This window comes from Triturus cristatus, chromosome 6 (genome assembly GCF_964204655.1).
Source record: "Triturus cristatus chromosome 6, aTriCri1.1, whole genome shotgun sequence".
Lineage (NCBI taxonomy): Eukaryota > Metazoa > Chordata > Amphibia > Caudata > Salamandridae > Triturus > Triturus cristatus.
In genome coordinates this window covers 9,015,364-9,033,402 of record NC_140589.1, presented here as the reverse complement: position 1 = coordinate 9,033,402, position 18,039 = coordinate 9,015,364, and positions in this window count along the sequence as shown.

Sequence of the window (18,039 nt, the reverse complement as noted above, 5' to 3'; positions counted from 1 at the left end):
GGATACAGTGCAATGACACAACCTACCCCCAGACCTGCTCAGGGGATAGAACCATAGCACCTGTAGAAGTGTGCACTGCAGATCTGTGGGTAACCTGCAATGACGCAACCCCTAGACCAGCTCATGGGATACCACAGTGAGACCTGTAGAAGTGAGCCCTGCAGCTCTGTGGGTACCGTGCAATGACAGAACTAACCCCAGACCAGCTCATAGGGTACCACCATAGGACCTGTAGAAGTGTGCACTGCACCTCTGTGGATACTGTGCAATGATGCAACCTATCCCCAGACCAGCTCATCGGATACCACGGTGGGACCTGTAGTAGTGCACAGAAGCTCTGTGGGTAACGTGCAATGACGCAACCTAACCCCAGACCCAGCTCATCGGATACCACCATAGAACCTGCAGAAGTGTGCCCTGAAGCTCTGTGGATACAGTGCAATGACGCAACCCTTAGACCCGCTCATGGGATACCACGGTGGGACCTGTAGAAGTGTGCACTGCAGCTCTGTGGGAACCGTGCAGTGATGCAATCTAACCCCAGGCTAGCTGACGGGACACCACCACGGGAACCTGTAGAAGCATGCACTGCAGCTCTATGGGTACTGCGCAATGACAGAACAAACCCCAGACCAGCTGATGGGACACCACCACGGGACCTGTAGAAGTGCACTGCAGCTCTGTGGGTACCGTGCAATGATAGAACCTAACCCCAGCTCATGAGATACCACCATAGGACCTGTAGATTTGTGCACTGCAGCTCTGTGGATACTGTTGGATGACAGAGCCTGACCCCAGACCAGCTGATGAGATACCAGCTTGGGACCCTGTAAAGTTGTGCACTTTGCTCCGTGCACCTCATGCAGTGTCCCCATGGTCTCTTTGTTGTATGAGCAAAGTTTTTCATACCTGAAGAACACAAGATCTGCTCACCTGGGGGAAGTTATAGATCCCAAGAATCCTGGCCATGGGAAGGGACAGAGATGACATCAGCTCTCCAACAACACCGGCCACGAATGGCTGCCTCTGGCAACTGTAACCAGGAGTTGGATCCCACGTCCCGGACAGCAGCGTCAGAACTCCTAGGGTCGCCCTGTCCGCAGACATGCAGGAATCGAAGATGCGGAAGCCCAGGGTGATGTTCGGCAGCAGGTCTGGGGTGTTGTTGATTTCTTCAACTGCATAAACCATTGCCAGAACATCCCGGTAATACCGAATGTGGAAGCTGAGAAGAGAGGAAATATATCAAGGGCATCAGAACACGTATGCATGTCAGTATCACAACCACCACTGATACTCAAATAGTACAACAGCTAACCTATCATGCATACCCAGAGCTAACCTACAACCAGTATCAAACTCTAACAACAAGTAACCAACTGAATATAGGGGTAACCTATTACTGACACCAAACAACAAACCGTTTACTATAATAAGCTGCAACTGCTTTCATGGTTAGCCCCACTTTTTTCTGGTGTTCATCTGTTTTCTGACTAGTCTGACTGGGGTCCTGCTAACCAGGACCCCATTCACTGTGCTTCCTCCCTAAAATGATTATGGTAAGTACCTTGGTACATTCCTATTTGGCTCCAGGGGCACCCTGGTAAGGCCCTAGTATATGGTACTAAGGTATTTAGGGCATAGGTACCCCAGAAGTCCCCTATTGGCTGCAGCATCTATTATACCACCCAGGGGGGACCCTCCAAACTACCACTATAGACCTGCCATTGAAGCCTGTGGGAGTGGGTGCATGCATCACACACAAGAGATATAAGTTCCTTACATCTCTCCTGCACTGCACTTGAGACCCATAAGTCACCCCTCAAGCAGACCTGCCAGTCCTGGAGGCAGGGTGCTTGCTTCTAAGTGTGAGGGTGCCCCTGCATGAGCATGGCACCCCTACAGCCTACGGAGTTCATTCTCCCGGGTTATAAGTGCATCAGTCATTTAACATATAGAGGGGTAGGGTGTCATTACGCGATGACCATCTCTAAACTGGCTGGAACTAACCTGGGCATGTTTGGTATCTAACATGTTGGAATCATACCCCAACACCGTATCTGGTGTTGGATGCATGATTTCATCCACGGTAGGGCCCCTCCGGGAGGCCCTCCATGCTCCCGGGACCGATCTAATAGAGCCTGACACCAACTTAAGACTGCTGCCATCCACAGACACGATTCTGTCCTCCTGCTGCTGGGACAAGCCCAACAGGGGAAGGTAGGACAATAGGTTTCCTGTCGCAGGGAGGGGTGACCACCTCCCAGACATGACTTAGTGTATTGGTACAGTGCGGGAGCGCTTGCCAGCGCCACATAGTCTGCTGGAAGGGCACATTTGGTTCCCTCCTTGCATACTCCAGTTCAAACCGGATCAGGGAGCCATTGGCTCCCCACTCTGGCGAGAAACTGGACAAAGGACATGGGGTTATCCTCCCCTCTGTCTGACCCCTCCTCTGGGAGGGACCCCTGAATCGTTGTCAGGAACTCCATCTCTTGTACCTCGAGGAGCTCTCCTAGAAGAATAAAGATCAATTTTGCTCGATATCCCCGCTGGTATCGGAGATGCCTTCATTCTGCTCTGTTACTAAAGAGAATGATGTGCGAAGTGGTCCATGTGAAGAATTCAGCACCCAAAGATGGCGGCTGCCATTGATGTCGCCTTCAGCGCTCTAGTTGTTGTCTTACCTCAATGCAAAGTGTACCTTCCAGCGCGCGCACTCTGTAAACTGCGCACTTCAACTGAATTCCTCAGCGAGTGAACAGTGTCTCTGGCCGGCGCTCGCTCTGAGGAGAATTTTTTGTCATCCTTGTCCTTGGTAGTTCCGCCCATTCTAGATTAGTGTGCACACTAGGACCCTCTTTTTTGAGTGTAGTGTTCCTCACGTTAGTTGTTGAAGAGAAGAATTCCAGTCACAAAGTCTCCTGTTGTTTTGAAGAGCTTTCGTCAGCGTCTTTCGTTAGAAGAGAAGCTTTCCTGTGAAGAAGTCTCCGGTTTACAGTAAGAGCGTTCCTTTTTGTTTCTTGGAAGAAACGAATGTTCTATGCTAAAGACTGTTTCTCTCAATAGACTTCTCATCTTCAAGTCAAGAACAATTATCTGTTTCTTCGAGAACAACTCATATTTCAAAGAACTATTGTAATGTCTGACTAGTTCATAGAGAGAAGCTAGCCTCACATTGTAAGGTATTATTTTAATGTGGTTATTCAATGTGTTTAGGTCCGGTTATTTCCCAACCATTAACCGAAGAGCTGAACTTAAGGTGACTGAGAAGTAGCGGACGACAGCTGGCTCTGGAGGCAGTCTCTCTTTCTCTCCCACTTCCCCTTTCCCCCCTGTGAATGCGTAGTCCAGGATTTGAAATACAGCCTGGGCTCTCGTCCATTGAGGGGAGTTGGGATCAAGCATCTGCTCCTGTGGATGGTCGGTGGAGTTCAGTGAGCATTTTGACAATCGTCCCAACCGTCACCTTAGGGTACTTAAGGGCTTACCTGTGCGTGGGTCCCTAGATTTGTTGTGGGATTCAATTCAGATCAAAATCCACTTGTTCTGTGACTGTCTGGACATCTTGGCCGATTCGTGCTGACGGTGCCAAACTGATCGCATTGCCCTTTTGCTCCCGGACCAAGACTGCAATGGAGAAGACTTGGTCGACTCCTGACTTCGTCGTAATGCCAGCTCGCTGCAACACTAGTGTTCATGCTCCATACAGGTTCTCTCCTGGGCCTGTGGACAACTAAAGACATCCAAAGGAATCTCCCTTGGAGTGAAGGTGTCACTCCCCTGCATCAGCAGGCACGGCAACAAGATCGACTGGTTTGCCAAACCTGGGCTCCCATGTTCTCTGCAAGGCTCTGTAACATAGGTGGTGGTTCTGTGTTCCCTCTCGTCGAGTTGAGACCTGCATCCTTCGTAGAATGCCCTGGAACCAAACCCCTGTGCACCGTGTCACTGCATCGCTTCAATCACCCAGTGACTGCAACGGTTACCCTGACCGACTCATGTCACGAGAGTCATACTCATCAAGAGGTTCTGTTGACTAGTCTGTCCCCGCTTTAACTGACCCATGCCGACGCGGTTGGTTGGACGGACCGATTCTGTTGTCTTCATCGTCCCGGTGGCTCAGGCAGAGCTACAGCTTCGGTGTACCCAAACTTGAAGCCTCTTCACCTAACTTGTTTTCTTGAACTCGATTGGCCTTCATCTTCCGTGCCGCCTGGAAGTTCCGGTGTGGCATAGACTCTGTCCCTTCTGCTTTCAGGTTCTCTTCGACTCAAACTCACCTCTGAGTTCCAACAGACACTGTCGTCCTTCTGTCGTAAGAGCGCAACCGCAGCGTACCCGCTGATCAGTATTGAGTATATGGTTGGATATTCCTCCACACCCGACCGTTGGAGGGGTTCCTCTACTCTCACCTTGGGTGGTTCCTTGGGTCCCCGACTCTTCTACATCTCCTGGGTCCAGTCTTGACTTAGGTCGCGGCTCACTTCCCATTACTTTGATATCTGCTCTGCCTTCCCTCTTGGGACCACTGTGTATTGGTGCTAACTGCTATTCTATGTCCAACGTTAGCAGATATTGTAACGTGTTAGTGAGTGATTGTAATAAATATTTATTTTTATAAGTACACTGTGCGGTTCTTTTTCATTTCGCCTACACTAAACAATTAGGTTCTGGTAAATCGAGCTGCTTTGCACTCCTTCTAGATTAAGCCAGAAGGCTGTTCTCCACAGCTACCACTTAGCTTAGAGAGCTTTGTATGGTTGTCTAAGTCCACTAAAATCCCCATAAGGGTCGCCCGGGATAGTGCAGGGTGCTACACTTACATAAGTGAGCACCATATACTGACCTGGCTTCTCACAACAAGTCTGGGAGATCAGCCACCATATACTCCCACACAAGACAAAACCCACAATAATGTTTACATCACAAATGACCCGCACTCAAATTATCGAAAAATAATTAAACCATAACCATACATCTTATCACATATGTACAATATTAATGTACACATTGCCACCAGAGGAAACTGGGCTTTTGTTGCAGTTGTCCCCCACGTTTTGCCCCCTTTTTAGCTACTGGATGCTGATTTTCGACTCTGACAGTGCATTGAGGCCTGCTAACCAGACCTTTTCCCTAAAACAAGGTGAAGTCAATTGTCCAAGAAGTTTAGCACCCCTGCAAGTCCCTAGTAAATGTTACCCCAGATACCTAGGGCATGGGTACTAAAGAGGGTCCCCGAGGGATGCAGCATATCTTATGCAACCCTAAGGGATCCTCATACAAATTCTACACAGTCTGCTAGTGCAGGTTGTGTGACATGGTGCAAACCATGAGTGAAAACATGACATGGCACACTCCCGTGTGTCATGCCAAAGTCACAGCATCTAATATATATAAGTCACCCCTACAGCAAGCCTTTGAGCCCTAAGGCAGGGTGCATTATATTTTATCTGAGGGCATATCTGCAGGAGCAGATACACCCCTGTGATGTCTAGTTTTATTAATAGATATTGCAAGTGAGCCATCTTAAGCTATGTACTGGGCACTGGTCAGAACCAGTTCCCCAGCTACAAAATGGCTTCACTGAAACATATGGTGTTTGGTATCAAACACCTCGTATTAATAAACCCACACTGATTCCAGTGATTGATTTATTAATACATGCACCCAGAGGGTACCTTAGAGATACACCGTGAACCCTACTGGCTGATTGGTCTAGTCCAGCCTGCCACCACAGACGAGCTTCTGACCAACCTACAAGGTGAAAGCTCTGCTCTCAGTGGACAGAAACAATGCCTGCCCTGGGGAGAGGTGTTATCACTGCCTCCCCCAGGAAGGCTGGTAAATCAGCATTTCAAGGCAGGAGGCTTCAAAGGCCTCAGTCTCGGGCTATAAATTCCGCGGACCGGATATTCTCGCCTCAGTGCCTATTCTAATCATGGGTCCCACGCTGCAACTCTGGGCAATAGCTTGCTTAATCTCCACAACGGCCCCAACAGCGCTGGGATGCCTGGCCTCACCATGGGGGTGCCCAGGAGTGGACACCTCACATGGAAAGCCAGGAAGGGTTCCACAGCGGTATGAGTAAAAAAAAAGCGCCAGGATGCCACCGTTGGGGGTGGCAGTGCGCTATACAAGTACAAACACATATGCGACCCATGGAGAGACACCCTAATGTGGTTCATTCTGATTTTCTGGAGCAGAATGGGATCCTAGATGGATCACTATACGGTTTTAGGAAGTCACACAATATGGAATTGGCTCTGGTGGTGGTAACTGAGGAGATTCGTGGAATAATGGATGGTGGTGGAAAGGCTGCGGCGGTCCTTTTTTAGCTATCTGCAGTCTTTGACACCATAAGTTATTGAGTTTTGAAACATAGACTATTGGAGATAGGAATTGCGAATAATGCCCTTAATCTCTTGACTTCCTTAATCAGTTGCATAACTAAGTCCAACTCATTTGGAGACTTTACTTCCAGCACCTTCTCCCTGCCGTGTGGAGTCCCAGAGGGGTCCTCACTAAGCCCATCTTTATTCAACATCTATGTTTCTCCACCAGCCGTCGTTATTAGATCTTTTGGATTCAACATAATATCATATGTGGATGACACGCAAATTGTTGGTTCTATTCACAAAAACATAGGTGAGGTAGCTATCACATGCAAGAGCTGTATGTCAGCTATTGTCAACTGGATGGAAAGCCAATGCCTAAAGTTGAATGAGGACAAGACGGAGGTGCTTCTCTTTGGGTCAGACTGGTCTTTTTGGAATCCCTCCTGGTGGCCTTCTACATTGGGCCCTCTAACAACCCCAGTCACCAAAGTAAAAAATCTGGGAGTGATTTTCAATTCTAAATTAACTTTTAAAGAGCGGACAAATCAGTTGATTTCTTCCTGCTTCTACCTCTTAAAAATTGTAAAGAAAAAAGTGCTCCCTTTCCTCCCCGCAGACTTACAGACAACGGTGGCTGTCCCTCTCATGCTTTGACGGGTAGACGCCTGCAATGCCATCTATCTGGGCATGCAAGAAGGTCTGATAATAAAGATTTAGAGACCGCAGAACGCTGCTGCTCATCTCATGAACAACCTTGAGAAACATGAATCTGCTGCTAACAGGCTTAAAGAGCTTCACTGGCTGGCGATTAGGAGCAGAGTCGTATTTAACTGTAAATGTAAAATGTAAGTTTGATACTTGTATAGCGCACTACTCACCCGCAAGGGTCTCAAGGCGCTTGTACGAATACCGCGGTGGAACCCATCCTGGCTTTCCCTGTGAGGCGTCCACTCCTGGGCACCCCCAAGGTGGAGGCCAGGCATCCTTAGCGTTGTGGGGGCCGTTGTGGAGATTAAGCAAGCTATTGCCCAGAGTTGCAGAGTGGGACTCCATGATTGGAATAGGCACCGAGGCGAGAATTATCAGGTCCGTGGAATTTTTGAGCCCAAGACCCGCCGAGGCGGGGAATTGAACCCTGGTCCCGGGCTAGACCTCTGCATCAGGGTCTGCCGCTCTTATCATTGAGCCACACTTCTCAACTGTATGGCACACAAAGCCCTGCATGGAATCGGCCCAGCCTACCTGAGGGAAAAAATGACATGGTACACCCCAGAAGACGTCTAAGACCATGGAAGTCTCTAAGATCTGTAGCACCACCTGTGGCGGCAGAAGCATCGTACATGCTACAGGCCTCCTCCTGAACCAAATGCTGTTGCATTTAAGGTCACAACCTAACTTTATGATCTTTAGAAAGCATTTAACAACCTGGCTTTTTGCTTCTCTTGGTGACACTAGTGCCAAGACGCCTTTGGGCATTCGTTGTGCTTTACAAATTTAAATCAAATTAAATCTAGGCTTCCTCAGGCAGGGAAGATGCCACCCCCTGCCCTCGGCCATGTGGCACCAAGACATGCGGGAAAATTAACTATACAGGAGGCGTGTTGCAGTGCCAGGCTGGAACACATCTAGAGTAAACAAGCCTGAAGTGAACATTAATTTAGAAATTCCACCATTTTGTGTGCGGTGGAATTAGAAACTCTGGGAAAGGGCAATGCCCACTCCCAAAAGGAAGTGGGCATCTAGTGGGTGTAGTGACCCCAGGGGTAAGTAGCCCATTGGCTCCTACCCCTCACTGCCCTTAATGCCTCTACATTGAGTATTCAGGGGACCACCTGATAGCAGGACTTCAGATTTCAAAGGACTCAAAACTAAGGAGCATGACTTACTTGCCGCCAACCCTGCCTGCCTGCCTGCTGTGCCCGGCCCTCAAAAAGCAACCAACTCGTCCTGCCACAGTGCAGACTCCAAGAAACCCAGATGGCTGCCCGTGCTTTGCCAATTGCCAAATAAACTCCCTTGGAGTAAAGGAGCTACAACCCTGCAGCCAAAGGCACCAAAGAGGCAACGCCCGGTACACCGACCTGCCTCCTTCGGGGACTACCAGCACTGCAGCCACCCAGGAAGAGGTAGCCATGCTCCAACAGGTCGGGTCCGTCCTCCCTTCAAGTGGGCCAAGGGTGTCCCTATGAATCGGAGCATCTCAAAGGTCGAGCCACCTTGCGGATTCTGCCGCACTGACCCCCAGTCCCAGCTTGCAGCCTCTTTCTGGCTGGACTATTCCTCATTGAAGTGAATGGGACGCCTGATGCTGAAATACACCTCTGCACCCGGACGCCCCAGTGCTTCCCAAGGTGACCTGTTGGTGTGGCCTTGGACCTTACCCCATACTCACCTTAAGTCCTGGTGAACAGTCCCGTAGGTCGCTGTCAAGTGCCAAAATGCAGTACATGTTTTTCCCCCATAGGATAACGTTACTACACCCAAATATTGCACTGTGTCAACTTTAGAAAACTGTAAATATTCACAACTCGAAAAGCGTTTACCTGATTCTGATGATCTTGGTATCTAAGTTCATATAAAAGTATGTGTTATTTTTATTAATTGGTGTTTGATTTCTTTATTGAGTGTGTGTCTCTCTTACTGCTTTTTTGTGTGCAATAAATGCTAAGCACTATCCTCTGCTATGCCTCACTGCTCGCCCACACTGCCACGGAAGAAAGCATTTGGGGTGTGATTGGTGCATCTGTAATTCCTTTGGGGTTTGCCTGGACTCTTTACATAGTGTGCATCTTTTTGGTCCACTATATACAGAGCCAGCTTCCTACAGCCACTTAATGCCAAAACTCATACGAATAGTTTAAAATATTTCTTTATTCATGATCTTCTTAAAACGCAACCAACCATGGATACCAAACCACATTCTTTCAGTAAGATGGTGCTCAGTGGGAGTCCTGCAGGACTGCACAGGGGGCGGTGGCACTATTCTTTTTATTTTGACCAGGGGGGTTCTTCTGGACACCCACACAAGGGTGGGGGAGGTGAAGGTAGCCATATCTTGTCCACTTGTACTTTATTTTTTTGTTAAATTCTGGACATAGGGACCGAGAAACCGAGTCCTCAACATGGCACCTGCAACGTTCCTGGCGATGCTGCAGCTTGTCTATCAGCTGGCTCTGTTCCGCCCACATATCACCAACTTCTGAGCTTTAATTTCCCAATCACAGGGAAACGGATTTCCTTCAAGTCCCAAAAAGCATGAATTCTGAGTACAGCTCTAGCTTTCTGCCGAATTTGGTGTAATTGTCTTCAGCCATTTTTTCTACAACGTTTTCTAAAATTCCTATGGGAAAAACAAGCTTTGGGACCCCCATGCCCCCCTTTTTTTTGTCCCTCGCTTGACGATCACTCCAGGAAGGAGCTGAGGTCGATGAGTTTTTTTGGGAATGTTTTGTGAAGATTTGTAAAGAGGCACGAAAGTTATTAGTGAAACAAAAATGCACTTGCTAGGTAAACTCTGGCCAAACTACAACTGCGGTCTCCACCAGGTTGTGCTAGTGAGGCCAGCGTGTCCATAGGAAGTGCGTTTTCGTGTTGCTAATAACTTCGGTGCCATCAATAAAATAATTGATTGCATAATTACTTAAAATCATTGGAAATGCACACTTGTAACATCAACAGACCATAGAGATTCTGCTCAATACCAGCCGGAGAGTCGTTACCATCGAAGTTGCTGCTGCCTCCCGTCACTGTAACCCCACCAGGAGACGCCCCCAAACATACCGTGAGGCCTCACAATTACAATAGTTGTTCTTGATGTCTTGACTTAAATGTGGGAGTTCCATCCCTGTGCATATAAATACAAACACAGTATTGGGATCCAACCCGTAGCTCCCCCCTTGCTGATGGACCACACATGAAAAGTGCAAGTGAAACATCCCTCAAGTAGACGGTACACAAACACCCCGCCTTTGTACACAGCGGCTCTGAGCACGGAGACCAACATGCGAGTTTCCATACGTCCATTTACCATGATAAAAAGACAAGGAATGCTGGGCACAGGGGGCCTGTGTCTGGTTGCAGTAGGGCTGGTATTTCACAGGGCGCTCTTTACCGAATCCGCCCTACGACATAACACTGCCCCCTTCAGACCCCTCTCATGGGCCTCCTGGCTTATTCCCATGTTCTGTCTTTCATTCGCTTATTGGGGGCTAAAACTGTTCGATTCCATCAAGGCAATTTACATCGGGCTCTGCACTGTTCCACTCCACAGGGCTTGCTCTCATGAATTTTCCAAATCTGGCCACCTCGGGGGGCACTGTGCATGAGAGTGCCTCTGCACATGTGCTGACCCCATACCTTATGAACATTGGCGTTAACAGCTTCCGAGGGCATCTGAGCAGGGTGGGGCAGCAATGTAAACGATGTACCACGGACTCTACTCTGTAAGTACACAGCCACATTTAACAATCTTCCTTAAGGATTTCCATCCTGGATCTAATTCCTTGATAGGAAGTAGCACTAAGCGGCCCATTGAATATTCTTCAGTTATTTCTTTCCCAAGGCATTCTCCAAGTATGGCTGAATGTTATTTGCCTCATATGGTTTAATTAGGCCTGATAGCCCTACAAGGTGGTCCCAAAAAAATAAAAAATAATTTGTGGTTTTGACATGTTTCCAACGGATCGCCGCAAGAACAAAAGAGAAAGAAAATGGCAGCCACCATTTAATGTAATATATATGGGGAGGAGGTGTCAGTAAGCCTCCCCCTCCCCACGCCCGTTTCTGACCCCTGCGGCCACATTCTTTCATTAAAAGGAGGGGGTATGCAGTCCACCTCCCGAGCCATAATAGGCCCGGGGAGCTTCCGTGGGGCCAAAATGTGCAGTAAAGGGGAGGGGCGACTCACCCCCCTCCCCGAGCTTCCAAAGGGACCAGGGACCCCATCCCCTTGGACCGTGATTGTAATTAAAAGGGAGGGGGTGGCACAGCACCCCTCCATGAGCCTTTAATGGCCCAAGGGACCCCATCTCCCAAGGCCGGCTCCTTTACTGTGCCCCAGGGAGCCATCCCATGGGACACAGCAGTTTCCCTGCCTGGGCAGGGAAACTTGTGCTTGCTCCCGTCTGTCGGGAACATTTTAAAATCAACATGGAAGCAAACATGAAGGGCCTGATTACAAGTTTAGAGGATAGGGTACTCCATCACAAATGTGACAGAAGTCCCGTCCGCCGTATTACAAGTTCTATAGGAATAATGCAATTGTAATTCCAAAGACGGGATATCCGCCACGTTTGTGACAGATTATCCCATCCTCCAAACTCGTAATCAGACCCTAAGTCTGCTCCCAGCCAGCAGGAGATTTAAAAATGCTCCCGCCAGCTGGAAGCGGACTTGTGATTGGTTTCGGGCAGCGAAACAGAACACATATTGCTGACGCCCGAAGGGAGCAGAATAAAAAGCTGCTCCCACTGGACAGGAGCAATGATGGCTCCCGCACCATGCTGAGAGCCGTCTGGGGCCACAGGGCCCTAGGGTTCTCCCTGTGGCCCCAAAGTGTGCTTGATGGGTGCCCTGGGTCAGCACCCACCTATTTATTTTGCAGGCACCAGAGGATGGGGTCCCTAGGGCCCAAATAGGTTACAAGAGAGGGGCAGTGCAGCCCCCCTCTCCTTTATGATGTAATGCGACCCCAGGGAATGGGGTCACCTGGGCCTTCTAGGTCTCGGGATGTAGGCCTTGTAGCCCCCACCTCATATATATATATATATATAGTAGGTAGTTCTAGTTAGGACCTAGTATCCATAGACTGAGCATTTTTTTTGTTTTGCTAATAACTTTGGGGCTGTTTGGCAAATCTTCACGAAATTTTCAAAGCTAGTTTCCCACTCACTTCAGCTGCCGTCTGGAAATCTTCAGGGTGATTCGTCAAGTGGGAACTGAGAAAATGGGGGCATATGTGTATATGTGTATGGTATGGTATTGACAGCTGGTCGGTACTGCGATGAGCAGCTGCTTTGCACCAAGTTATGCCTGCATCTTCATGGGGTGGTGATAGGCCAACCATGTTTGGATTGAAGAGATTGAAAAGTGGACCAGGCACATTACATTGTGGACAAGGTACATTGATGACCTATTTATCATTTGAGAGGGTCCCAAACGTATTTGGTTGAGTTCTTGGCACATATTGAATTTGTCGTTTACACACAAAGTACCTCAGACTAGGATGGATTTTCTGGATGTGTCTGATGGGGTTCACGAAGGCCAATTACACTCTAGACTGTTTCGTAAGGAAACTGCGGGCAATAGTATCCTACATGCCTGCAGGGAACATCCCCAGAATTTACAATGGAGCATACCCGATGGCGAGCTGCTGTGAGCTAAACGCAACTGTCATGTGTGAGGAAGAAAAGAAAAGGATGATTCCGCGTTTTCAAGCTAGGGGCTATCCTCCTAAGGTTCTTAGGAGAGCCGGTGACAATGTTGCTCAGGTGACCTTACTTGTGAAAAGGAAAAGGAACGTGGACGGTCGGGAACCTGTGAGACTCGTCATAACCTTCAACAGCGAGACCCAGGAGAGCAGAAAGGTTATCCCTTGACGCTGGCATCTAGTCAGAAGTGATCCAGTTATAGGCAAAACCGTGAGTAAATTTCCACAAATCACATACCGTAAATCTAGATCACTACGTGATATCCTAGTACATAGCTACACAGGCACTCAGAATAAGAGGGAGGGGTGGTTGCAAGAACAAAAATGTTTTTTTTTTAAATGTGGCAGGTGCAAGGCGTGCAGGAGAAGTAGCAATACCAGAACATTTATCACAGTCACTGGTAAAGAGAGACGCATAAATAAATTCATGACCTCTGGTAGTGACTTTTGTATCTAAATCCTCACATGTCCGTGCGATCTCAGATATGTTGGTAGCACTACTGGCCCGGTTAAAAAGCAGGTTTTGGAACACTACAGGGTTATACAGAACTTGGACCAGGCTTACCCAGTTGCTAGGCACTGGGCCAGAACGCACCAACAAAATGCAGTCGACAGGATTGAAAGAACAGTCAGAGGCGGCAACAGAGAGAGGCATCTGCGGCAGAAAGAGCCTGAATACATCATTCTGCTCGGCAGCAAGTGTCCAGGAGGTTTGAATGAGAGGGAGGAGCTTCACATACACATCCGATGTTTGATCATTCCATTTCTCCTCATAGATTTTCTTATAAGAGCCTCAGCACCTTCCCTTACGTGGTCCCGTGATGTCGCATGTCCCTTGTTTGTGACCAATGATATATTGCGAAGGTTTTTTGCTTTTTGTTGCTATTCCTCTTCTCTGTCCTTTGAGACATATGATCAGATTTCCCTTGGTGGGTCTGGTGGTTTTGTGCCCATCACTCCCAACTATCTACCCGGCGATTCCATCTCTTCCCTCTTTGCCTCTCTTAGGAGCTAATCAAGTTTTGAGCTTTCATTCTGTGCTGCTCTTTTCTTTTTCTTATTTTGTTTACTTTATTGATCTTTAGACTCAAGAATATGGGATGTGATAACATGTATTTTCTTTCTGATCAGGTCACGAACTGTCTGACTGAGCTAGGCCACTTGGCCGTCATCTGTTTTATTTCTTTGTTGCGGACAGTCTGTCCTGGGAATGGAGATATTGTCATCTTACAATTACTGAAGCAGGCATTCCTGTGTTACTCATGGAGACTTTAAGACAACATGTCCTTTTGGATGGGTATCTGTATACACTCCTGATTATTTTAGGCCACTTGGCCATAATCTGTGCCTATTGAACACCATTTGTTCTATTTTCTAAAACTAGTTTCTTGTTGCAGCAGGAAAACCCTGTGTCACATATTAGAATTTTTGTGGCATATAAGACAGAATCCATGAAATAAGCGTAAGCGTTTTTTGGTTTCTAATGACTTTGGCACCTTTTGAGGAATGTGCACGAATATATATATATATATATATATATATATATATATTTATTTATACAAAAATAAAACAATCTATTTGAACATATGACAGCAGTAAGCTTGAACTAAGTGAATTAACTATTTCGTTGCGCATAATTATTATGCATGCAATATTTTGGGCATGAATTCAAATGATTTGTTTTAATTACTCGACAGGAAAATATTTTCTCCTTTGACAAATTCCTTCCTCTATTCTCCCACAAAGTGTGGAGGGGTGTGTGGGCTTTGTGCTGGTTTCGACACGTTTGGATTTCGAACGCATTCTAAGGGAAGCCGCTCTGCATGGGCGGCACCGGTGGTTGCAGAGGGCAGCACCTGCAGTGGGCAGCACCGATGGTTGCAGAGGGCAGCACCTGCAATGGGCGGTACCAGTGGTTGCAGTGGGCAGCACCTGCAGTGGGCAGCACCGGTGGTTGCAGAGGGCAGCACCTGCAATGGGCGGTACCAGTGGTTGCAGTGGGCAGCACCTGCAGTGGGCAGCACCGGTGGTTGCAGAGGGCAGCACCTGCAATGGGCGGTACCAGTGGTTGCAGTGGGCAGCACCTGCAGTGGGCAGCACCGATGGTTGCAGAGGGCAGCACCTGCAATGGGCGGTACCAGTGGTTGCAGTGGGCAGCACCTGCAGTGGGCAGCACCGGTGGTTGCAGAGGGCAGCACCTGCAATGGGCGGTACCAGTGGTTGCAGTGGGCAGCACCTGCAGTGGGCAGCACCGGTGGTTGCAGAGGGCAGCACCTGCAATGGGCGGTACCAGTGGTTGCAGTGGGCAGCACCTGCAGTGGGCAGCACCGATGGTTGCAGAGGGCAGCACCTGCAATGGGCGGTACCAGTGGTTGCAGTGGGCAGCACCTGCAGTGGGCGGCACCGGTGGTTGCAGAGGGCAGCACCTGCAGTGGGTGGTATTAGTGTTGCAGTGCGCAGCACCTGCTGTAGATGGCACCGGTGGTTGCAGAAGGCAGCACCTGCAGTGGGCAGCACCAGTGGTTGCCGTGGGCAGCACCTGCAGTGGGCAGCATCAGTGGTTGCAGAGGGCAGCACCTGTAATGGGTGGCACCGGTGGTTGCAGAGGGCAGCAACTGCAATGGGTGGCACCAATGGTTGCAGTGGGCAGCACCTGCAGTGTATGCAGAGGGTGGCACCAGGGTTGCAGTAGGCAGCACCTGCTGTGAATGGCACCGGTGGTTGCAGAGAAAAGCACCTGTAATGGGTGGCACCGGTGGTTCCAGTGGATAGCACATGCAGTGTCTGCAGAGGGTGGCACCAGGGTTGCAGAGGGCAGCACTGCTGGTGGTAGTAGACAGCACTAGCAGTGAATAGTGGCATTCTAGGATAATATTAGAGCCCTGGTACTGTTCGGTAATGATATAGGGAACCTACACGCCATGTGGCTGTCTGCAGCACTTTGCTACGAAGGATGCTGTTACTGGTGTACTGGACAGCACACAGAGTGATGGATGGAATGTAATCTCAGCAAATTGTCATCGCTCTGGGCTGCATCCTAGCCAAGTGTTTTTAGCTCTTCTCTGTCATTACAGAGAGAAACCAACCATATGCAAATCAGTCCTAAAGAGCCAGTCTAACCCTAAGTTCCCGGCCACGCCCCCACTACACAGGAACAGACTCACCCCCAGATCCCACCTCTTGTGAGGTCTCATTAGTGAGGTTCAGTTTGACTCCTCTGGCCCAGCAGGCTCTGTACTCATAACCGTGCATACCTCAAACGCCACACCTCCCTAGGGACACTCTCCTGGACAACAGGAAGTGAGGACCGGGGTGGATGAATTCATCTCAGCCCCCCCAGACCAGTTTCAGCTTTGTTGACCTTCAGCGGTGAGGTACAGATTAATTCCTACGGTACGGCAGAGTTTGCTTGAGAAAAACAACGGACTGGGATGCGGCTCAAGTAATTATCAGAGGTTGGGATTAATTCAAGCATTTCACCCATCACTGTTAAGTTGCTTTTTTTTGTTTGTTTTTGTTGTTCATCTACCACTAGCCTCAAAAATCTATAAAGGGGTCTTTGTAAATCCATCCGAAGAAAAATGGTGCAAACTCTTCTATAGGAAACTACCCTCTTGCAAACTTGCTTTAAAAACTCTAAAAATACAGCATATTCTTGTGCAAAGGTGCTGATTTGTATTCACCTATTCCATGGCTAAGCGATCACATGCCACCACCATCTTGCCACAAATACCAACCTTAGCACAAGGCTGTCCTACCATAACACCAAGCTGAACCTGCAGCTACGAACCGATTCTATTCAAAGAAGCTCTTATGAAGCTGCCACTAGTGTTGTTTCAGATAACAACAGGCCAGGGATCCAGTCAGGATTATAAAATATATCAATAATAAATTACACACCATTACTAGTATGTCCCCCAAGCTCCACTCCATTGACCAGTTAAGATTTTGTCTTCGCGTACTTTTAAAGTAGGCTGAACTGCTCCCTCTGTATCTTACAATCAATATTTTCTAGACACCAACCCTATGAGATAAGAGGGCCGTGCTCCTGACACTCCACCAGCAGGGCGGCAGCAAGCAGCCCCAGAGGAAGGTGTAGTGCCGCCTAACAAGGCAGGTGAGATGAAGACCCCAAGAAAGGAAAGAAACAAAACTGAAAGGAGAAATTAAGAGATTAAAAGTAGAGAACGTATACTGAGCCTGTCTAGAAAGTTGCCCAAAACCATTGAGACCAAGCACAGAGTGAACGGACACCGAAAATGATGGACATCTTAGCCTCTCTATTAAAGATAATGCTGGTGGCCGCCCTTATACAGCAGAAACTGCATTAAACCTGCACAATCTTTGCAAACACCAGATAAACAAATACAACTGGAGGGGGTGCATCTCGCCAGAGATAAACTAATTCAACTGGAGGGGTTAAATCTTGAAAGAGATAAACTAATCCAACTGGAGGGGGTTCATCTCACCAGAGATAAACAAATCCAACTGGAGGGGGTACATCCCGCCAGAGATAAACTAACCCAACTGGAGGGGGTGTATCCCACCAGAGATAAACTCATCCATCTGGAAGGGGTACATCCAGCCAGAGATAAACTAACCCAACTGGAGGGGGTGTATCCCACCAGAGATAAACTAAATCCAACTGGAGGGGGTACATCCAGCCAGAGATAAACTAATCCAACTGGAGGGGGTGCATCCCGCCAGAGATAAACTAACCCAACTGGAGGGGGTGTATCCCACCAGAGATAAACTAAATCCAACTGGAGGGGGTACATCCCGCCAGAGATAAACTAATCCAACTGGAGGGGTACATCCTGCCAGAGATAAACTAATCCAACTGGAGGGGGTGCATCCCGCCAGAGATAAACTAACCCAACTGGAGGGGGTGTATCCCACCAGAGATAAACTAAATCCAACTGGAGGGGGTACATCCCGCCAGAGATAAACTAATCCAACTGGACGGGGTACATCCTGCCAGAGATAAACTAATCCCACTGGAGGGGATAAACTAATCCAACTGGACGGGGTACATCCTGCCAGAGATAAACTAATCCAACTGGAGGGGTACATCTCACCAGAGATAAACGAATCCAACTGGAGGGGGTGCATCCCGCCAGAGATAAACTAACCCAACTAGAGGGGGTACATCCCGCCAGAGATAAACTAATCCAACTGGAGGGGGTACATCCAGCCAGAGATAAACTAATCCCACTGGAGGGGATAAACTAATCCAACTGGAGGGGGTACATCCCGCTAGAGATAAACTAATCC